Source organism: Varanus komodoensis, unplaced genomic scaffold (genome assembly GCF_004798865.1).
Source record: "Varanus komodoensis strain SLA01 unplaced genomic scaffold, ASM479886v1 scaffold492, whole genome shotgun sequence".
NCBI lineage: Eukaryota > Metazoa > Chordata > Lepidosauria > Squamata > Varanidae > Varanus > Varanus komodoensis.
In genome coordinates, this window is record NW_025336075.1 from 27,860 (window position 1) to 36,113 (window position 8,254).

General features: G+C 41.1%; 1 pseudogene; it reads right to left on the reverse strand.

Moving 5' to 3' along the window:
* Positions 1–439: 439 nt before the first annotated feature.
* The window catches only part of LOC123031168, a 9,807-nt pseudogene continuing 1,992 nt past the window's right edge, over positions 440–8,254 (reverse strand).

Consider the following 8,254-nt stretch of genomic DNA (forward strand, 5'->3'; position numbering starts at 1 on the left):
AAATTTTGGCATGATTGTGGGTTGCTCTGGCCCCAGAGGAATCTCTGAGCATTATAGAAGTGTTCTGCTGTGAAGTTTCTTTAACACTGATTCAGTTTTGATTAAGAAGTATGATCCTTTTGCTCACCCTTCTAATGAAAAAAGCATTAAATCGGGACAATCTGCCATATCACACTAGGTTCTCCTCATTCATAGTTCAAAGAGTCAAATTGTTATTGGCAAAGCAATGGACCCAATAGAACTATGACTTTTTATCATAGGGTAAGAAGCGTGGTTTCCACAGCTCCATATCTGATTTAACGATAAATTATATATGAACATTTTATGCTCTATCAATTCATGCAGTAGTTTAGCAGGCTTTTAAAGAGTAAGGTATGACAGTGTTCTCTTATTAATTAACAGATTTATTCATGATGAATTCTTGAAGAATAAGGTCTGCATGATAACGGTTATTAGTCAATCCTAATACTTAATTCTTCTACTAAAGGTAAGACAAACCTCAGGAAAGGCTACTTAAGGAAATCTGTGGTGCAGTAGAAGAAATGTGTGATGGGAATAGGGGTTGGGAGTAGAAAAAAGTATAGGAAGAAGCACGAAGTTGAAGAGGATTACAGGATCTCATCAATAATGTCAACAGAAGGCCTTTCTTGGAAGGTTATCAGATTAGAAAATATGTAGATCTGAGACAGGATGCCACCAATGACAAGGTCTCCTGAGTGGTAATGCTTGTGAAGAATAGGAAGAGGCTCACTGATGCAGCATGCCGTATTAGGAATCTTGCTCACTGCTGCATGCAGAAACATGGGAATGAATGCTACAAGAATCCCTCTGCTGAATGGAGAAACACCTTCTCTAAAGCAGCTCCCCTGTCCCCACATTTTCCACCACTGAATCACGTTCTGATAAGCACAGGCTGACTTAAGTGGCCAGATGGTTGGTGCAGATCTCAGAGAGTGAAGACTGTCAGTGGTCAGAGTGACAGACTCCTGGCAATTTCTAGCTGCATTTGAAATAATCTCTGGGATATAATCCTCATCTGCTGTTGTGTTTGGAACTGTGGCTCCCAGGAGAACTGGACATAAGGGAGAAGTGATCACAGTTCACTTGATGGTTATGGTTGGGATAATAATCTACCATTTAAATAATTACATGAAATGTCCAACATGTTCAGTGGGTCAGCAACAGACACAGATGCATCTCTGGACAGACAGTGAAAAAAGAAGCTAAGGAAACTGAGGCCTTAAGAAGGATATCTGCTAGTACGAAAGAACAGAATTTCTGTCTCCTAAAGAGACCTCTGGATTAGAGGGTGGCATGCAAATTAAAAAATACATAAAATATATTTCAATCTTGAGTGGGACTTTACAAACTGCATTTTTTACTTTATTGAATCTTTTTCTTCTTTAGGTCTTCACATGCAACCTTTTGCTTTCATCCAGTCTGTTGGGTAGGCTTCCTATCCTTCAAGAGATCTACCATAACAGACCCTTCTTGGGATGGGGGAGTGGGTGGGCTGTTGTCTAAAATATTCCAAAAATTGCTGAGTGTTAATGGTCCAAATCTATGGACTATTGCTGCTCCAATAGGAAGATTATCTCATGCATTGTATGGAGGGGATAATTTCTCTGTCTGGCGGAGAATGTTTCCTACTGGATGTAGAAAGCAAGTCAAGCAAGGAGATGGTTTCCCTTTCTTCTCTGTATTACATTCATTTTAATGGCAGTTGGCACTGCAAAAGAGTTCATGATTCTTCTTCATTTATCAAAGAGAAGAAGGGGTCCCTTTTTGCAAATCTTCAGTAATGCTTCTGAATGTGCTTAGCATCCCTTTCCTCAAAAACTTGCAGAGAATGCAATGGGAAACAGCTATGTTTACTACATCTGAGCAGCCTTCCTTTCTCACATTTTGCAGCACACTACCCAATCAATTGTAGGGTGGAATCAGGAAGTGGTCCCTCATGGATGCAATTTCTCTGCCTTTGTCTCCTTGGGTTCAGATAAGCAACAGGAACAGTAGTACTTGTTAGAACACAAAATACACCAGCCAGGGCAGGTCTAGGATTGTGGCCTTCATCTTTCTTTGCAAAGCAACAAGAGACGCTGATACAAGTGCATTGTGTAACTTTTACATCCTTACAATTCCCAGGCTCCCATGTCCATCAGAGACAATTCTTCACACAGTAAAACACGTGGAAAGTGTATCCACAGATTTGGAACTTGAGAACATGATTGCAAAAACCACTAGGCATTTTCAGATCAGCGTTTGCTAGATTGAATTTGCAAGAAACAAAGAATAAAATAAAAATAATTTTAAGTGAAGCTCTGGCTAATCTAATCCTGACAAAAAACAGAAAATGCTATATCCCTGCATTGTCCCTTCTTCTTAGCTGATCCTTGTTGTTCAGCTCAGGCCTCAACACAATGATATAGCATTTGGGGGAGAAGATACAAACCAGTAAGCCAGCACTGGAGGAGATGATTGAGAAGATCTCCACAGCCACCATGTGTTTCCCTTTTGTGCTCAAGTACGTTGGAATGAAGGACACCCAGACACTGCAGAAGACCAACATGCTGAAGGTAATGAATTTGGCTTCGTTAAAAGTGTCCGGCAACTTCCTGACTTGGAAAGCCACCATGAAGCTGACAATGGACAGGAATCCCATAAAGCCCAACACACAGTAGTACATAGTGACTGACCCTTCATTACATTCCCAGATGATTTCTTGGGTCAGAGAGTGCATGTCAAAGTGTGGGAAGGGAGGAAAAGTTAACAGCCACACTGCACAAATTGTCAGCTCTATCAGGAGGGACAAAAGTACAATGGAGGATGCCAATCTTTTCCCCACCAATTTCCTCATGCTGGACCCTGGCTTAGTGGCCATGAATGCCAGCACCACCACAATGGTTTTGGCCAGCACACAGGAAACGGCTGAGAAGATGATGCCAAAAGCTGTTTGTCGAAGGAGACAAATCATGGTCCCTGGTCTGCCAATGAATAGGAATGTGGAAAGGAAGGAGAAGAGGAGGGATATCAGCAAAGCATATGTGAGGTTCTTGTTGTTGGCTTTGACTATGGGAGTGTCCTTCATCTTGATGAAAATGGAAAGCACCAAAGCTGTGATGAAAGAAAAAGAAAGTGCACAACTGGCCAAAGCAATCTCCAAAGGTTCTCCATAAGACAAGAAAATGATATATTTTGGAATGCATGAGTCTTGCTCTTTGTTTGGGTGCTGGTCTTGAGGACACTGGAAGCAGTCATCCATATCTACAGGGGGAAATAGTGGATTTTAGAGTCAATGGGCAGAACAGTTTAACACTCTTGTGGACATTGAAACCGAGCACCCATGTCTAGAAGAGAAAATGCCACAAGTCAGATCTGGCAGCTCTCCACATTTTGCACTGATTCATTTGGCTCATCTGCCATATCTAGAATGCCATTCCGCAGATCAATGCTCTAAAATTCTACCCTCATGTCAGCCACTGCCATCCCCAAATTATTCTGGAGAACATTTTTAACAGAAGGGCAATGGGGTTTTTCCCATCCTAGCTTAGGAGATATGTAAACACAGGATGTGATATTACGTACCTTCTTGATTGGAAATCTTGCCTTCTGGACAGCAGAGGCAGTGATAACAGCAAAATGGCCTCCCCTCCTCTTTGATCCTGCTGGAACCAAAATGGCATTTCTCATTACAGAGAGAAATGGGCTGTACCTGGCAAAACATAGAGCACAGTCATATTTTCTCTTTCCTATGAGTACTGCCCTACAACTATAGCTATGAGGATACCACAGGAAAAGAACGACACCAGCTTGTCAATAAGTGTGGTTTTTTCCCAGGTTTGAAAGTGATCCTCAGGGAAAAGAAAATGGGGCTACCTTAATAAGATGACAGCAACCTGAATATCCATTTGCAATGTCTCTGTAAAGAAATAACCCAGTTGTGGCTATTATGCTTAGATCAACAAATCCCATTTATGAGAATGCATTTTTCATTTTTAAGCTTAATGGGATGTCAAGGACAAGTGGGGAGGCCAGAGGTCACAACCAAATGCCCCCCTTCAACATGCCCAAAGAATGGGAGAATGTCCCTTAACCCATGATTGAACACTGCATCTCTTATTGAGCTCTGATAGATTGAATGTTGGCCAAGGCCCACATTTTCCCAGACCATACCTGGTTAAACCTGCTGGGCCACACAATGGCTTCCTCCTCAATGCTGAAGCCTTCATGCAAACCATATTTCGGAAACATGCCTCCAACTTTCACTCGTATAAAAGACAAGTTTGGGAATGTCACCCAGTTGATAATGTCAAATCCAGTCTCCAACTGCCCACTGTGGTCAAAGAAAACTTCTTCTCCAGCACTGTTGTTAAATGAGATGCTTCTCACAAAGGAATTGAACTGAAATGGAAGATGCAAGCAATGCAAGTCATAAGGATTCTGGCATTTCATATCTGATGGAGGGATTTTTATTATGATTACATTACATCCATTCCTCATTTCCCTTCTTCCTACAAGGAACACAAAGCAGCTTACCAGGTTCTCCGTGCAGGTATTGAAACATTAAACAATTCTGGGCAGGTTCAAAGGAGATAGAGCATGCAGTTCAGAGCTTAAATATGCAAGACACTGCACTAATAGCAGTGGGAGTTAATTCAGCATTCAATTAATTGAATATAGTAGCAAATAATTAATGGCAGAAAGTGAAGAGGAACTAAAGAGCCTCCTGATGCTGGTGAAGGAGGAGAGCACAAAAGTTGGCTTGAAACTCAACATTAAGAAAACTAAGATCATAGCATCCTCTCCTCTCACTTCATGGCAAATAGATGGGGAAGAAATGGAGGTAGTGACAGATTTTATTTTCCTGGACTCCAAAATCACCGCAGATGGGGATGGTGGCCAAGAAATTAAAAGATGCTTTCTCCTTGGGAGGAAAGCTATGGTAAATCTAGACAGCATACTAAAAAGCAGAGACATCACCCTGCCAACAAAAGTGCGTATAGTCAAGGCTTTATTTTCCAAGGTGCAATGTATGGCTGTGAAATTTGGACCATAAGGAAGGCTGAGCTCTGAAGAATTGAGGCCTTTGAACTGTGGTGCTGGAGGAGACTCCTGCAAGTCCCTTGGACTGCAAGGCGATCAAACCGGCCAGTCCTAGAGGAGATCAACCCTGACTGCTCTTTAGAAGGCCAGATACTGAAGAAGAAACTCAAATACTTTGGCCACCTGATGAGAAGGAAGGACTCACTGAAGAAGAGATTAATGCTGGGAACAATTGACAACAAAAGAAGGGCACGGTAGCGAATGAGGTGGCTCGATGGAGTTACTGAAGCAGTTGGAATGCACTTAAGTGGACTATGGGAGAGCTGGAGGAATGGTGTCCATCAGGTCGCAATGGGTTAGACACGACTTTGCGACTACACCAACAACAAAAGCAAACAATATTTGTACAATTATGGAACAACTAAGGAAGAATGGGATAAAACAGATGGAAACACATCAGTTTCAGTATGTTTGAAATTCATTGAAAATCTGAGCAAAAAATAAGAAGAATAAATCTTGAGTATGATAAAACAGACCAAGCCAGCAGGGTTAGTCAGATTGATCCACTATTTCTCAAGCCCAGCACAAATTGATCTAAGAATTTTATAACAGTTGCTTTGTAAATATGTGTAAAATTAACTTATGGTGGGAGATGTACAAAAGGAAAGACACACAAAGCAAATTTCAGATTCACACAACATGGCCTTAGTTTCAGCCCTTAGACCCTCATGTTTCTGATGGGGATATAGCTTCCTAAGCAGCATACATTCTCTCTTTCTTCCTGTGGAAAAGGTGAGCTACCTGCCACAGCTGTTGGTTCAGAAACTTCAGCCTTGCTTTCTCCACCCTGGCTCTGTAATGGAGTTTGGATGAATGCATGGCGTGCAAAGCGTGTGCCACAACATAGACGGCATTGTAGATGCTGTAGCTCTGGGTGGTCATGCTTGTTTCAAAAACTGATGCAGCAAGACTTTCCAGCTTCTCCTCCCCGCTACACATTCTCACAACTCCCTTTCTTGACATGGAGTTGGGAAAGAAACACTCAAATGCTTCTTCCCAGAAAACTCTGATGAAGCCATCTTCTGCATGCAAGATGGGCTTTGTAAACTGAAGGGATTAATGGAAGCCCAAGATCTCCTTTGAGTGAACCATTACTGATAGAGCACCATGGAGGAAGTCCAAATCCCAACCTTTTTGAAAGGGCAGTGATGTGAAATCCATCTGGGCTGTCATAATCCAGACCTTATTTTTTGTTTTGATTGGGATATCCTCATATATGGACAAGGAGGGAAACATTCTCAAATGTATCATGTCCTCGATTTCACCATGAACCACCACTGCATTTGCAGTGCTTCTCATGATAGTGTTGTAAGTTTTAATACCATCAGCCACCAAGTCAGCAATATCATTGGAGTAACTAGATACTGGGAATCTTTCAGTAAACGCAAAGCATATCTCACTCTGGGAAAATGTTGACAGTAGCTTCTGTATAAACCTTTCTCCACTCTCATTGCATGCTGAAAACAGCCCAATCCACATCCACCTGAAATGTAGCAGTAACTGCAGAATGCCCGTACACAGATATTCCAATTTTGGGAACATCTGGTGGTTGAAATGAGCCTGGTTTTCCTTAAGTTTCTCAGGAGCTGAACCATAGAGCAGCTTATGAAAGTAAAGGAAAATGCAAGGAGAAGAGATATTTTCAGGTGTTGTGTGGAACAATATATGCGTGCAGCATTTTTCCCCCAAAGTGCAGACCCCAAGAGATGTTTTAGTGTTCTTCTGAATTTCTACTTTGCATTAAGTACCGCTTAATGAGTCAATGCATTGAAGTGGTTCCTGAAAATGAAGTGTTGCTCACAATGTGAATGGCATTATGAGAGGATTTATGTACCTTTGAAAAGATTGACTCCATTTTGCTCTTTTCCCCAGTTTGGGCTCATTTCATCCCCTTTCTATGTGATTTTGCATTTTATTTATCAAAAAATGATGGCATAAAATCATACAGTTTTGCACAGTTCTAAAATTATCTCTAGGCTTCTAGCAACAAGTCCATGATGTCCTCTAATCTGATGCCATCTTTATGTACTTGTTTGGTAATGTATGCTCCTTTGTTAGCTGCTTTCTGAATTTTCAAGGAGAATGCATTCAATAGAATGAATTACTATAGAGCTGTTTGTGCATGGATATATATCAGTGTTGCAACAATGGTCTGCAAAATCTATTCCTCCTGTTGCTCAGTCCAGAAAGTGGACTTAAAAAGTGAGCCAAACCAACCCTAACCCTAAACCCAAAGCCACTTCTAAGAAACAAATTTTATGGCACTTGTGAAATCTTGTAGATGGACAGGACATTGGCCACATGGAAAGAGACTTCAGAGCCAGGTCCTTCAACCACTCCTATTGGGTTGCTGTGGGTTCCACATTTATAGTTAGGAACCAATCTGCCCAGTGTAGAGAAGAACTCCAACGAGGCACGGTACATCCAACGGGGAATAAAATGGCTATTACAGATATGAAAGCTGAGGGTGACATTGGGTAAAAGCTGAGGATGTTCATTGATCTCTTGTACAGCAAAACCCAGGGCCAGGATGTGTTGATAGATCTGAGTTATGACCCTGAAATTGGCAACACATGGATAGTCAGAGAAATTGAATATGGTACATTTCATGTTCAGTGCATTGTACAACTGACGTCCCATATGTTGGCATATTCTATCCCCCACTGTGGAATGATCCGATATGGAAAGGTTTTTTTTTTGTTTTTTTTTGCTTTGTTTGTATATGAAAGAGGGTAGTTAGCAGAAGGATTTTTCTGAAATATTCCTTATCCAGATTTAATACTGCTGTTCCCTATATTTTGGTCTTCTGGATTCTTTTGTGTCCATCTCCAAATGTGCCTGACATACCCAGCATTAGGTATCTCACCACTTTCCTTTCATTACTATGATTGCAGATGTTTTGAGCCAGGTACTGTTCATTTAACCATTCATTCATTTATTTAAAACTTTTGTATACTGTCCACTACAAAATTGTCTTGGGAGTGTCCTACAATAAAACAAGGTAAGGTACAGCATCCATTCTGTTAAATCTCAATTAAAATCACAAACTAAACCTTAAAGTCCTGGGAAAACAAAAAAGGGTTTGTTCATGAATTGTTTTTGCTGCTTCTTTCAGTTTCTTCAGCACTTCCTTCTGCTTTGCCTTTCCACT